The sequence below is a fragment of the Arachis hypogaea genome, chromosome 5 (genome assembly GCF_003086295.3).
Source record: "Arachis hypogaea cultivar Tifrunner chromosome 5, arahy.Tifrunner.gnm2.J5K5, whole genome shotgun sequence".
NCBI classification, from domain to species: domain Eukaryota; kingdom Viridiplantae; phylum Streptophyta; class Magnoliopsida; order Fabales; family Fabaceae; genus Arachis; species Arachis hypogaea.
In genome coordinates this window covers 27255821-27271687 of record NC_092040.1, presented here as the reverse complement: position 1 = coordinate 27271687, position 15867 = coordinate 27255821, and the positions used below count along the sequence as shown (strand labels likewise).

Here is a 15867-nt window from a genome sequence, read left to right as displayed (position 1 = left end):
GCAGCAAAAGTGCTAGTATCCGGTCTTCCACAGGAAGAACCTACTGAGTTTCTGGCACAGTTCTTACAAATTGCTGACACAGTACGTGATAAGGAAGTAGATCAGGATGTCTATAGATTACTACTGTTTTCATTTGCTGTAAAAGATCAAGCTAAGAGGTGGTTAAATAACCAACCCAAAGCAAGCATATGAACATGGAAACGGTTATCAGACAAATTCCTAAATCAATATTTCCCTCCAAAAAGGATGACACAGCTAAGGCTAGACATCCAAGGCTTTAAACAAGGGGGTAATGAATCTCTTTATGACGTCTGGGAGAGTTGAAGAGAGATGCTAAGGAAATGCCCATCTGAAATGTTCTCAGAATGGGTGCAATTAGACATCTTATACTATGGGCTTACAGAAAAAGCTCAGATATCTCTAGACCACTCAGCTGGTGGATCTATACACATGAGAAAAATAATTGAAGAGGCTCAAGAGCTCATTGATACAGTTGCCAAAAATCAGCATCTGTATTTAAATAGTGAATTCTCCATGAAAGAAGAAGCTAAAGCAGTATCCACTGAACTTAAACCTCTAGAACAGGTTGCTGAACTCAACCAGCAAATACTCCTTCTAACAAATAGTTAGCAGAATTCAAAGAAATGTTACAAGATACTAAAAATGCTAACAAAAACATGGAAGGACAACTGGATCAGACAAGACAGCAGTTATCTAAATAAATAACAGAAGAGTGCCAAGCTGTTCAACTAAGGAGTGAAAAGACATTGAATACCTCAACTCAAAGAAGCAGAAAGCCAAGAAAGGAACACCTAACAGAGGATGGTCAATTCACTACCCAAAATCCCTCTAAGGACAGTAAGAGCCCAGAGAAGAATGATTCTGGCATGTAAACGCCAGAAAAGGGCAGCAACCTGGCGTTAAACACCCACTCTGCATCTAATTCTGGCGTTCAAACGCCAGAAAAGAGCAGCAACCTGGCGTTAAACGCCCATTCAACTGCCAATTCTGGTGTTCAAACGCCAGCAAGGGGTCAGACACCTACAAGTGCTGATAACAACTCCCTTAAGCAAGCTTCTCCAACCACTTCTGTATGACATAAACCTACAGCAACTAAGGTTGAAGAATACAAAGCTAAGATGCCTTATCCTCAGAAGCTCCGCCAAGCGGAACAGGATAAACAATTTGCCCGCTTTGCAGACTATCTCAGGACTCTTGAAATAAAGATTCTGTTTGTAGAGGAACTTGAGCAAATACTCTCATATCCTAAGTTCATGAAAGAAATCTTAAGTCATAAGAAGGATTGGAGAGAAACTGAAAAAGTTTTCCTCACTGAAGAATGCAGTGCAGTCATTCTGAAAAGTTTACCAGAGAAACTTAAAGATCCCGGAAGCTTTACGATACCATGCACATTAGAGGGTGCTTGTACCAAGACAGCTCTATGTGATCTAGGGGTGAGTATCAACCTGATACCTGCATCCACTATCAGAAAGCTTGGTTTGACTGAAGAAGTCAAACCAACCCAGATATGTCTCCAACTTGCTGATGGCTCTATTAAAATGCCATCAGGCGTGATTGAGGACATGATTGTCAAGGTTGGGCCATTCGTCTTTCCCACTGACTTTGTAGTGTTGGAAATGGAGGAGCACAAGAGTGCAACTCTCATTCTAGGAAGACTTTTCCTAGCAACTGGATGAACTCTCATTGACGTCCAAAAAGGGGAAGTGACCCTGAGAGTCAATGAGGATGAGTTTAAATTGAATGCTGTCAAAGCTATGTAGCATCCAGACACTTCAAGAGACTGCATGAGCATTGATATTATTGACTCCCTGGTGGAGGAGATCAATATGACTGAGAGTCTCAAATCAAAGCTAGAGGATATCTTTAAAGATGTTCAGCCTGATTTGGATGAATAAGAGAAAACATAAGAACCTGTAATAACTCCTCATGAGGAGGAGAAGCCTCCTAAACCCAAGCTCAAACCACTACCACCATCCCTGAAATATGTATTTCTGGGAGAAGATGACACTTTTCCAGTGATCATAAGCTCTGCTTTAGATCCACAGGAAGAGGAAGCACTAATTCAAGTGCTAAGGACACACAAGACAGCTCTTGGGTGGTCCATAAGTAACCTTAAGGGCATTAGCCCAGCTAGATGCATGCACAAGATCCTATTGGAGGATGATGCTAAGCCAGTGGTTCAACCACAGAGGCGGCTAAATCTAGCCATGAAGGAGGTGGTGCAGAAAGAAATCACTAAGTTACTGGAGGCTGGGATTATTTATCCTATTTTTTATAGCCCCTGGGTGAGCCCTGTCCAAGTCGTCCCAAAGAAGGGAGGCATGACAGCGATTTATAATGAAAAGAACGAACTGGTTCCTACAAGAACAGTTACAGGGTGGCGTATGTGTATTGACTACAGAAGGCTCAATACAGCCACCAGAAAGGATCATTTTTCTTTACCATTCATAGACCAGATGCTAGAGAGACTAGCAGGTCATGAATACTACTGCTTTTTGGACGGCTATTCAGATTACAACCAAATCGCAGTAGATCCTCAGGATCAAGAGAAAACAGCATTCACATGTCCATCTGGGGTATTCGCCTACAGAAGGATGCCATTTGGTCTGTGCAATGCACCTGACACCTTTTAGAGATGCATGCTCTCTATCTTCTCTGATATGGTAGAGAAATTCCTGGAAGTCTTCATGGATGACTTCTCAGTATTTGGAGACTCATTCAGCTCCTTTCTTGACCATCTAGCACTTGTTCTAAAAAAATGCCGAGAGACTAACCTGATTTTAAATTGGAAAAAATATCACTTTATGGTGACTGAAGGAATTGTCCTTGGGGACAAAATTTCGAACAAGGGGATAGAAGTGGACCAAGTTAAAGTGGAGGTAATTGAAAAATTACCACCACCTGCCAATGTTAAGGCAATCAGAAGCTTTCTGGGGCATTCAGGATTCTATAGGAGGTTTATAAAGGATTTTTCAAAAATTGCCATGTCTTTGAGCAATCTGTTAGCTGCTGATGCACCATTTGTCTTTGACATAGAGTGTTTGCAGCCCTTTGAGACTCTGAAAGTAAGCTGGTCACAGCACCAGTCATTTCTGCACTAGACTGGACATTATCATTTGAACTAATGTGTAATGCCAGTGACCATGCCATTGGTGCAGTATTGGGACAGAGGTATGACAAGCTTCTACATGTCATTTATTATGCTAGCTGATAGGCAAAATTGTGACTCATACTTTTCACAACTCGAACAACTCCTAGCAATGGCTCCAAAGACTTGGTGCACAATACTATGGTTCACACACATTCTTCACAACTTCGCACAACTAACCAGCAAGTGCACTGGGTCGTCCAAGTAATAAACCTTACGTGAGTAAGGGTCGATCCCACGGAAATTATTGGTATGAAGCAAGCTATGGTCATCTTGTAAATCTCAGTCATGCGGATTCTAATGGTTATAATGGTTTTCGAATATAAAGATAAATAAAGCATAAAATAAAGATAGAGATACTTATGTAGTTCATTGGTGTGAATTTCAGATAAGCGCACAAAGATACTATGTTCCTTCTGAATCTCTACTTTCCTACTGCTTTCATCCAATCATTCTTACTCCTTTCCATGGCAAGCTGTATGTTGGGGGATCACCGTTGTCAATGGCTACCGTCCGTCCTCTCAGTGAAAATGGTCCAGGTGTGCTGTCACCGCACGGCTAATCATCTGTCGGTTCTCGATCATGTCGGAATAGGATCCATTGATCCTTTTGCGTCTGTCACTACGCCCAACACTCGCGAGTTTGAAGCTCGTCACAGTCATCCCATCCCAGGTCCTACTCGGAATACCACAGACAAGGTTTAGACTTTCTGGATCTCAAGAATGCTACCAATGGATTCTAGCTTATACCACGAAGACTCTGATTTCACGGAATGGGTGGCTCGATTGTCAGGCGAGGCAACCATGCGTCGCGAGTCAGGAATTCAAGAGATACACACTCTAGCTTTCGCAGGTAGAACGGAAGTGTTTGTCAGGCATGTGTTCATAAGTGAGAATAGTGATGAATGTCACGGATCATCACATTCATCAGGTTGAAGTGTGAATGAATATCTTAGAATAAGAATAAGTGTGAATTGAATAGAAGAACAATAGTACTTAGCATTAATACTCGAGGTACAGCAGAGCTCCACACCTTAATCTATGGTGTGTAGAAACTCCACCGTTGAAAATACATAAGTGATAAAGGTCTAGGCATGGCCAAATGGCCAGCCCCCAAACATGATCAAAGGATCAAAAGATAATCCCAAGATGATCTAAGGATATTCCAAATATGAAAATACAATAGTAAAAAGTCCTATTTATACTAAACTAGCTACTAGGGTTACAGAGATAAGTAATTGATGTAGAAATCTACTTCTGGGGCCCACTTGGTGTGTGCTTGGGCTGAGCTTGAGCTTTACACGTGCAGAGGCTTCTCTTGGAGTTAAATGCCAAGTTGTAACGTGTGTTTTGGCGTGTAACTCTGGTTTGTGACGTGTTTCTGGCATTTTACTCCAGAATGCAGCATGGAGCTGGCGTTGAACGCCAGTTTGCGTCATCTAAACTCGAATAAAGTATGGACTATTATATATTTCTGGAAAGCCCTGAATGTCTACTTTCCAACGCAATTAAGAGCGCGCCATTTGGAGTTTTGTAGCTCTTGAAAATTCATTTCGAGTGCAGGAAAGTCAGAATCCAACAGCATCTATAGTCCTTTTTCAGCCTCCTATCAGATTTTTGCTCAGGTCCTTCAATTTCAGCCAGAAAATACCTGAAATCATAGAAAAACACAAAAACTCATAGTAAAATCCAGAAATGTGAATTTTGCATAAAAACTAATAAAAACACTACAACATTTTGGGTCTATGGCCACGGTTTTTTGGTAACGGTAAAAAACCGTGACCATAGTCCCTCTATAGTCACGGTTTTTTAGGGTGACTAAAAAAAAAGCTATGGTCACGGTTTTTTTAGAAAGGGTGACCATAGAGTACCTATGGTCACGGTTTTTTAAAAAAAGGTGGCCTAAAAGGGTCTATGGTCACGGTTTTGAGGGGTGACCTAAAGGGGTCTATGGTCACGATTTTTTACAGTGAGAAAAAAGGGTCTATGGTCACGATTTTTCAAAAAGGGTGACCTAAAAGGGTCTATGGTCACGGTTTTGGGGGGTGGCCTAAAGGGGTCTATGGTCACGGTTTTGGGGGGTGGCCTAAAAGGGTCTATGGTCACGGTTTTTTACAGTGACCAAAAAGGGGCTATGATCACGGTTTTTCAAAAAAAGGTGACCTAAAAGGGTATATGATCACGATTTTGGGGGGTGACCTAAAGGGGTCTATGGTCACGATTTTGGGGGTGAACTAAAAAGGTCTATGGTCACGGTTTTGGGGGGTGGCCTAAAGGGGTCTATAGTTACGATTTTGGGGGGTGGCCTAAAAGGGTCTATGGTCACGGTTTTAGGGATGACCTAAAGGGGTCTATGGTCACGGTTTTTTACAGTGACCAAAAAGGGGCTATGGTCACGGTTTTTAAAAAAAGGTGACCTAAAAGGGTCTATGGTCACGATTTTGAGGGGTGGCCTAAAAGGATCTATGGTCACAGTTTTAGAGTGACCTAAAGGTGTCTATGGTCACAGTTTTTTACAGTGACAAAAAAGTGTCTATGCTCACGGTTTTTCAAAAGGGTGGCCTAAAAGAGTCTATGGTCACGGTTTTAAGAGGTGACCTAAAGGAGTTTATGGTCGCAGTTTTAATCATTTGAGTTTAAATTAATGAAGATTTTTATGTATTTTTATAATTTTAAATATTTTATCTTTTAAAAATTTTAATAATTAAAAACTAATAATAATTTTATATAATTTATTTTAAATATTAAAATTTTAAATTTAATTTTATAAATAAAAAATTAAGTTGAATACTATTAATTTTAAATTAAAAATTATTTAAAACATAAAACTTAGTAATAGTTGACAAAAAATATTATATTTTTAAAATAATTTAAATAAATTATGATTGATTTTTAATTATTATTCTACTTTTTAATTTTACTAAATTTTTTACATTACTTTAATTTTAACCCTAACCTTAAGCCTAATTACTATTTAAGAATATTTTTATAACTAAACTAAGTTTTGATAATTTAAATTTAAATTAATTTAAATTTAAAAATTTTAATAATTAAAATTTTTAAATTAACATCTTCGAATTTAAACAATATTTTATAAGTTGTGATTAGTAGATTTATTTTATAATTTAAATTAAAAATAATTATTTAAATTCAATAATATATTAATAAATAAAATTATATGTTTTGAAATTAAATTTTAAAATATTATATTTAAATTCTAAATTATTAATCTATCTTAAATATTTTATAAAATTATTATATTACTCATATATATTTTATCCTAATACTAAATTCCCAAATCACAACTTAACATTACCCTACTATCACAAAATTCCTAATTCATACCCTAATTTCACAAAACGCACAATGCATACGTTCAAAGAAAAGGAAAGAAACGACGAGAAGCAGAGGGGAAACGGGAAGAAGAAGAGAAGAGGAGGGGAAGGGAGTCGTCGCACCTTGCTCGCTCGTTGCTGCAACTTGCCCGCCCGTCGCCGCCGTTTCGTGGAGTCCGCCTTGGTCCCGGTTGAACAGGGATGAAGGAGAGGCATCGAGAGAGAGACGCGATGGAGGTCAGAAGGAGGAGCTGCCATCACTGCCGTCCCGTCCATGGAGCCGCCTTCGCGTCGCCGTCGTGCTTCGAGGTCATCGCTCTGTGTCATTGAGAGAAGCCCGAGATGGAGATGAGGGAGACGCGAGCCAAGGACTGCGACGAGGAGGAAAAGCCGCCGTCACCTTCATTGGAGCCACGATCGCTGTCACCGTTCTGCCTTTCCCTAAGCCGCTAATACCACCATATTCTTCCAATTCCATTCCTGTTCCGTGAGAGTTGGCTACTGCAGTTTCTGTTTTGGGGTTTTCCGCCATTGAAGATACCATCAACAGCGCCACTCTCCATTTTGATTCCAATTCCGTAATTCGAAAACCTGTAATGTTCTCTACCCTTAATTTTGCTGCATTTTGTTTATCTCTGCATTCTTATTTTGGTTCCATTAGTAAGCACCTCTGTCTTAGTATCGCTGAGTTCTGCTTAAATGGTTGAAATTGTCACTGCTGCGGGCATAATCAAAGTTGGTGCCGCTGCCGCCGTTCCAGATTGCTTTAAAATTGATGTTGTTACTGTTCCAGTTGATGCGTCTGCCACTGTCCTTGGTTGCAGTAGGATTATCACTGCTGAAATTAGAAACGAAATGGGGGATGTCTTGTTCAAATTATGCGATTGCGACATCGAGGTAGGGGTTTAATTTAAATGGTTTTTAATTTAAGAATGCCCACAAGGTTTATTGAGTAACTGCAAATAGGTTTAATGGCTGTGAGTAATTGATTGATTATATGAATGTTGATTTATGATTGAGATTGTGATTAGAATGATTGAAATTTTGATTGGAACTCTGATTGAATTTGTTGATTTTATGAAATTGATTATGCGTGGATTATGAATTGTTTGCTGAGAGATTGTTGTGAATTCTGTATTTTGATGGATTAAATTGAAATTGTTACTGTTGAACTGGTTATTTGATTATTGTAACGGACTTAGTTGGTGATTGATTGGAGTTGGGTTTAAAGAATAGTTGGAGGGCTGAATACTTCTGCAATAAATAATTCATGTCAATGCTATTTCCTGTGCTTGCCAAATTGGTTTTGTTGATAAACAATTGTTGAGTTTATTTGCATGTTTCTAGGCTCAACGTGCAGGTTGCCTGTTGAAGAAAATTTTGCAAGTCATTGAGTTGCGTGTTTCACATCAAGCAGAAAGCATAAAAAATGTAAAATTAACTTTATATGTTCATTTCCTCCCTAGAGAATTCAAGTTTTTCAGTTATCCTTGAAGAATGACTGTTTTACTATGTTGCATATATGAAGCAAAACAATATTTTCAAGGCTCGTGAGGAGAAGTACCAATCAAGAATAAATGCACTTGAAACTCTTGCGGCTGGGGCCACTGAAGAGAATAAGGTAGTTTCTTTGTTGATTGAGCTGGGGGTGTGGAACTTTGCTATAGGGAATAGAAATGCGTATGAGTTCTGTTGCTGAGAAGGTATTTCTTTATAGATCCTCATTTTTGTTAGAAGTTAAAACTTGAAGTTGTTATTTTCAGCATGATTAAGTAGCTCAAATTGATTGGACTGTCAGCTCATGTTGCTTAATGTACACAAAGCTAGTTTTTATGTAAATTTGTTTGAAACTATGCAACATTGTTACCTTTGTATATAATAAAGTTCCTATAAGTTAAAACTTGAAGTTGTTATTTTCAGCATTGTTACCGTTGTCATCGCCAGGTTACTTATTTTTTTTACTTGTTCTGATTAGTAATTTAGGATTATTGAAACTTCAAATCGTTACTTGTATTTGGTTTTGATTTATTCTTAATTTAAGTGATATTTGTCAATGATATTTGCCTCTTTGTTAAACAACACCATTATACTTTGTCATAAATCATCTTCATATACAATACTTCTACAATTTATGCAGTTCTGTGAATATAATCTTAGTGTTATTAACTGATTTTTCTGTTGAATATTCCAAAAAATCCAAGTTAAGTCTTCCTCTCATGAAAATCCTTAAGGAAAATTTTATGGGGACTAATACTCCTGAACCAGAATTAATGAAAATTTTATGCTGCTCTTCTTCTCTCCATTCTCATCACTCTTTTCTAAATTTACCTGCTTTAATTTGTTCTTTGATCCTATCATGTTCATATGCTACAGAGAATTGATTAATTAATTAATTATGTATAGTTAATATTGATCTTCTTGTTAATGAAGAGTAGATTAATTGATCATTTCTACCATTGACATTTTTCTTGGTTTTGTAGATCTGTGATCTGGTTGCTGTTGCTAGGTTTTTAATTGCAACTCTCATAATTCCTGAAATTCAAGAAAGTACTCGCTCAAAAGGAATTAGGTATATGTGGCTAAGTATCTGCTTTCATTATCGTGCCGTTGGGATTTATATATTAATATTTTCTTAATAATATATTCATATACACAATTTATGTTTTTTTACTATTTTTTCATCTCTAAGTTCAATAGCTTTTCCTATATCTATAATGTTGATCAGTTCATAGCCTAAAGCAATCTAAGTTCTGCCAGAAGGTCTGATGGAAAGGAGAAGAAAAAATGAAATTCCTTCATTTAAGACTACAAGTTCTGCTTCTCCAAACTTTTACCTGGATCAAATTTTACCAAAGCTAAAGCAATCAAAGGTTATCAGATTAATTATTACAAATGGTGGGGCTCTGCAGGTATTACATATTACATTATTCTGAAATTGTTAATTAAAGCCATTGTTGTGGTCTTGTGGATTCTGTGCTTGTTATACTTTAGGACTTCTATACCTGTCATGGACTTAAATACATATACTTTAGCATCACTCTTATGCAAACTAAAGAAGTTGGAATTAGTTAATATATGTGCAGTAGAAGGGATGCAGTTTTTTAAGTATTTTACCTTTGCTGAAAACCTTCATTGCCAAAGAATCGTGTGTTGTTCTATTTTTGTTGAGCTTAAAGCTTCCTAGGTACCCACACTTTTTACTCATGATGTCTCAATTGCTTGTCACTTGGTATTTTTTTGAGAACTTAATTGTCGGTTATTATAACAACTATCTCTATATGAATATTTGCCAAGGTTTACTTGCTGGTGATTTGTAACATTATTTAAAAATGAATCCCACCTTTTATGTGCCAACTAATTATTAAATTAATAGTATTTAGTGATCACTGATTAGCACATAATTCAAACTTGGAATGGAAGTGAAGAATGAATTCGAATAAAGAAAAAGGAGTTTGACTCGGAAGAAAATTCAGCATATTAAAATAATGGTAGTGAATAATTTTTTAGTGTTGCTGTGGATGAATGTTTCCCTTCTTTTGCTGCATATGTACTGCATCATTAAAAGCATTTTTGCTCTGTTCTTACATGTTTATGTTTTTTTGCATGCAGGAAGACATGATGTGATGAAGAAAATATGTTCCATACAAATATCACATGAGATGGGTCTTATAATGGCCTTAGTTATGTAAATGTAATATTTTGATGTGTTATGTACTTTTTGAGATATATGTAATTGGAAAAATTACACTCTATTTTGATTTGTGTTGTTTTAGACTAAAAATTAAACATATCTATCTTATAATGAAATTTTTTATGATTTAGATTTGTTGAATTTATTATTTTTAGATTTATTTTGTGATTATTATCATTTTGGGATGTGATTATAATTTAAAAAAATTGAATCTCATAAACAACAACAGGCTATAGTCACCGTTTTAAAAAACCGTGACTATAGAGGCTATGGTCACGGTGAAAAACCGTGACCATAGATAAGGCTATGGTCATAGTTTTAAGGGGGGTGACCATAGAGGCCATGGTCACAGTGAAAAACCGTGACCATAGATAAGGCTATGGTCACGGTTTTTGGGCGGGGTGATGATAGAGGCTATGGCCACGGTGAAAAACCGTGATCATAGATATTTCTATGGTCACGGTTTTAAGGAGGGTGACCATAGAAGTTATGGCCACGGCAAAAAACTGTGGCCATAAATAAGGTTATGGTCACGGTTTTCAGGAGGGGTGACTATAAAGGCTATGGTTACGGCAAAAACCATGACCATAGATAGGACTATGGTCACGGTTTTAGGTGGGGTGACCATAGAGTCTATGGTCACGGTTTTCAAAACCGTGACCATAGATAAGGCTATGGTCACGGTTTTAAAGAAGGGTGACCATAGAGGCTATGGCCACGGTGAAAACCGTGACCATAGTCTTATCTATGGTCACGGTTTTAAGGAGGGGCGACCATAGAGGCTATGGTCATGGTGAAAATCGTGACCATAGATAAGGCTATGGTCACGGTTTTCACCGTGATCATAGATTAACCTATGGTCACGGTAAAAAAACGTGGCCTAAAATGTCAGATTTTGAAAATTGAAACCGTGACCATAGATAAAAAAACCGTGACCATAGACCTATGGCCACGAGAGAATAGGCCACGATAAAAAACCGTGACCATAGGTCCAAAATCGTGACCATAGATCTATGGTCACCCTTTTCACTAGCTATGGTCACGGTTTTTTACCGTGACCATAGGCCTTTTTTTGTAGTGAAACTTCCCTAAAAGTAGCTAGATCTTACTAAAAACTACCTAAAAACAATGCCAAAAAGCGTATAAATTATCCGCTCATCACAATACCAAACTTAAATTGTTGCTTGTCCCCAAGCAACTGAAAATCAAATAGGATAAAAAGAAGAGAATATACTATATATCTCAAAATATCAATGAATATTAGTTCTAATTAGATGAGCGGGACTTGTAGCTTTTTGCTTCTGAATATTTTTGGCATCTCACTTTATCCTTAGAAGTTTAGAATGATTGACATCCATAGGAACTCAGAGTTCAGATAGTGTTATTGATTCTCCTAGTTAAGTATGTTGATTCTTGAACACAGCTACTTTTATAAATCTTGGCCGTGGCCCTAAGCACTTTGTTTTCCAGTATTACCACCGGATACATAAATGCCACAGACACATGACTGGGTGAACCTTTTCAGATTGTGACTCAGCTTTGCTAAAGTCCCCAGTTAGAGGTGTCCAAAGCTCTTAAGCACACTCTTTTTGCTTTGGATCACGACTTTAATCACTCAGTCTCAAGCTTTTCACTTGGACCTTCATGACACAAGCACATGGTTATGGACAGCTTGATTTAGCCGCTTAGGCCTGGATTTTATTTCCTTGGGCCCTCCTATCCATTGATGCTCAAAGCCTTGGATCCTTTTTACCCTTGCCTTTTGGTTTTAAGGGATATTGGCTTTTTCTGCTTGTTTTTTCTTTTTCTTTCTTTAAAAATTTGTTTTTGCAAGCTTTGTTCTTCACTGCTTTTTTTTGCTTCAAGAATCATTTTTTTTTATTTTTCAGATCATCAATAACATTTCTCTTTTTCATCATTCTTTCAAGAGCCAACGATTTTAACATTCATAAACAACAAGATAAAAATATGCACTGTTCAAGCATTCATTCAGAAAACAGAAAGTATTGTCACCACATCAATATAATTAAACCAATTTCAAGGATGAATTCGAAACTCATGTACTTCTTGTTCTTTTGTATTAGAAATATTTTTCATTTAAGAAAGGTGAAGGATTCATGGAATTATTCATAGCCTTAAGACATAGTTACTAAATACTAATGATCCTGTAGTAAAGACTCAAAACATAGACAAACATATAGCATAAAACTGAAAAACAGAGAGATAAGAACAAGGAAGTTAAGGAATGAGTCCACCTTAGTGAGGGTGGCGCCTTTTTCTTGAAGGACCAATGGTGTCTTTGAGCTCCTCTATGTCGCTTCCTTGCCTTTGTTACTCCTCCCTCATAGCTCTTTGATCTTCTCTAATCTCATTGAGAATGATGGAGTGCTCTTGATGTTCCACCCTTAATTGGTTCATGTTATGACTCAATCCTTCTAGATAAGTGTTGAGTTGTTCCTAATAGTTGTTTGGAGGAAAATGCATCCCTTGAGGCATCTCAGAGATTTCTTGATGATGAGCTTCCTCATGCATCTCTTGAGATCCATGAATGGGCTCTCTTGTTTGTTCCATCTTTTTCTTAGTAATGGGCTTGTCCTCTTCAATGAGGATGTCTCCTTCTATGACAACTCCAGCTAAGTTGCATAGATGGCAAATGAGATGAGGAAAAGCTAGCCTTGCCAAGGTGGAGGGCTTTTCGGCTACTTTGTAGAGTTCTAGAGAGATGACTTCATGAACTTCTACTTCCTCTCCAATCATGATGATATGGATCATGATGGCCCGATCCACAGTTACTTCGGATCGGTTGCTAGTGGGGATGATGGAGCGTTGGATGAACTTCAACCATCCTCTAGCCACATGCTTAAGGTCCAGTCTTCTCAATTGAACCGGCTTGCCTTTTGAGTCTCTTTTCCATTGAGCTCCTTCCACACATATGTCCATGAGGACTTGGTCCAACCTTTGATCAAAGTTGACCCTTCTAGTGTAGGGGCGTGCGTCTTCTTGCATCATAGGCAAGTTGAACGCCAACCTTATATTCTCCGGACTGAAATCTAAGCATTTCCCCCGAACCATTGTAAGCCAATTCTTTGGGTTTGGGTTCATGCTTTGATCATGGTTCCTAGTGATCCATGTGTTTGCATAGAATTCTTGAACCGTTAAGATTCTGACTTGTTGAATGGGATTGGAGAGAACTTCCTATCCTCTTCTTATAATCTCTTGTCGGATCTCTGGATATTTGCCCTTTTGAGCTTAAAAAGGACCTCAGGAATCACCTTTTTCTTGGCCACAACTTCATAGAAGTGGTCTTGATGGGCTTTTGAGATGAATCTCTCCATCTCCCATGACTCAGAGGTAGAAGCAATTGCCTTCCCTTTCCTCTTTCTTAAGGTTTCTCTGGCCTTAGGTACCATCAATGGTTATGGAAAAACAAAAAAGCTATGCTTTTACCACACTAAACTTAGAATGTTGCTCGCCCTCGAGCAAAAGAAGAAAGAATAGAAGAAGAAGGAGAAGATATGGAGGAGAGGGAGAGAGGTGTGGGTTTCGGCCAAGGGGGAGAAGAGAGGGTAGTGTTGTGTGAAAATGAAGAAGGATGGAGGGGTTTATATAATGGAGGGAGAGGGGTTTAGGTTCGGTCATTTAGGGTGGGTTTGGGTGGGAAAGAGATTTTGAATTTGAAGGTAGGTGGGGTTTATGGGGAAGAGTGGATGGATGTGATTGGTGAAGGGGTAATGGGGAAGAGAGATTGAGGTAATTGGTGAAGGGTATAGTGGTATTGGATTGTGTGAAGAAGAGAGAAGTGGGGTAGGTGGAGATCCTGTGGGGTCCACAGATCCTGAGGTGATCCTGTAGGGTCCATAGATCTTGAGGTGTCAATGATTTCTCATCCCTGCATCTTTTAGGCGTGTAAAACGCCCTCTGTATGCAATCCTGGCGTTTAACGCCAGGCTGCAGCTTATTTCTGGTGTTAAATGCCCAAATGTAGCCTGTTTCTGGCGTTTAACGCCAGCCTGATGCTTGTTTCTGGCATTAAACTCCAGCTTGGTGCTTGTTTCTAGCGTTAAACGCCAGACAGATGCTTGTTTCTGGCGTTTAAACGCTAGACAGCTCTTCCTCCAGGGTGTGCTTTTTCTTCTGCTATTTTTTTTATTCTGTTTTTAATTTTTTACAATTGTTTTGTGACTCCACATGATCATAAACCTAATAAAACATAAAAGAACAATAGAAATATAGATAAATAAAAATTGGGTTGCCTCCCAATAAGCGCTTCTTTAATGTCAATAGCTTGACAGTGAGCTCTCATGGAGCTTCACAGATGTTCAAAGCATTGTTGGGACCTCCCAACACCAAACTTAGAGTTTGATTGTGGGGGCTTTGTTTGACTCTGTATTGAGAGAAGCTTTTCATGCTTCCTCACCATGGTTGCAGAGGAAGATCCTTGAGCTTTAAACACAAGGTAGTCCCTATTCAATTGAAGGACTAGCTCTCTTCTGTCAACATCAATCACAGCTCTTGCTGTGGCTAGGAAGGGTCTTCTAAGGATGATGCATTCATCCTCATCCTTCCCAGTGTCTAGGATTATGAAATCAGCAGGGATGTAAAGGCCTTTAACCTTCCCTAACACGTCCTCTACCAATTCATAAGCTTGTTTTATTGACTTGTATGCCATCTCTAATGAGATTCTTGCAGCTTGTACCTCAAATATCCCCAGTTTCTCCATTATAGAGAGTGGCATAAGATTTATACTTGACCCCAAGTTACACAGAGCCTTCTCAAAGGTCATGGTGCCTATGGTACAGGGTATTAAGAATTTACCAGGATCATGTTTCTTTTGAGGTAGAGTTTACTGAACCCATGTATTTAGTTCACTAATGAGCAAGGGAGGTTCATCTTTCCAAGTCTCATTACCAAACAACTTGGCATTCAGCTTCATGATGGCTCCTAGATATTGAGCAACTTGCTCTTCAGTTACATCTTCATCCTATTCAGAGGAAGAATAGTTGTCAGAGCTCATGAATGGCAGAAGGAAGTTTAATGGAATCTCTATGGTCTCTATATGAGCCTCAAATTCCTTTAGGTCCTCAATAGGGAACTCCTTTTTGTCTAGAGGACGTCCTATGAGGTCTTCCTCATTAAGATTCACGTCCTCCCCTTCCTCTTTGGATTCGGCCATTTTGATAATATCAATGGCCTTGCACTCTCTTTTTGGATTCTCTTCTGTATTGCTTGGGAGAGTACTAGGAGGAGTTTCAGTGATTTTCTTACTTAGCTGACCCACTTGTGCCTCTAAGTTTCTAATGAAGGACCTTGTTTCATTCTTGAAACTTAAAGTGGCCTTAGATAGATCAGAGACTATGTTTGCTAAGCTAGAGGGGCTCCGCTCAGAATTCTCTGTCTGTTGCTGAGAAGATGATGGAAAAGGCTTGCTATTGCTAAACCTGTTTCTTCCACCATTATTAAAGCCTTGTTGAGGATTTTGTTGATCCTTCTATGAGAAATTTGGATGATTTCTCCATGAGGGATTATAGGTGTTTCCATAGGGTTCACCCATGTAATTCACCTCTGCCATTGCAAGGTTCTCAGGATCATAAGCTTCTTCTTCAGAAGATGCCTCTTTAGTACTGTTGGATGCATTTTGCAATCCATTCAGACTCTGAGAAATCATGTTGACTT

General features: G+C 38.4%; 1 long non-coding RNA gene across 1 annotated transcript; it reads left to right on the top strand.

Annotated features, from left to right (window-relative positions):
- Positions 1–7749: 7749 nt before the first annotated feature.
- On the top strand, positions 7750–9080 carry LOC114927720 (uncharacterized). Its single transcript, XR_011881636.1, has 3 exons — positions 7750–7934; positions 8032–8206; positions 8984–9080. It is a non-coding gene; the product is annotated as an uncharacterized lncRNA (long non-coding RNA).
- The last annotated feature ends 6787 nt before the right edge of the window (positions 9081–15867 follow it).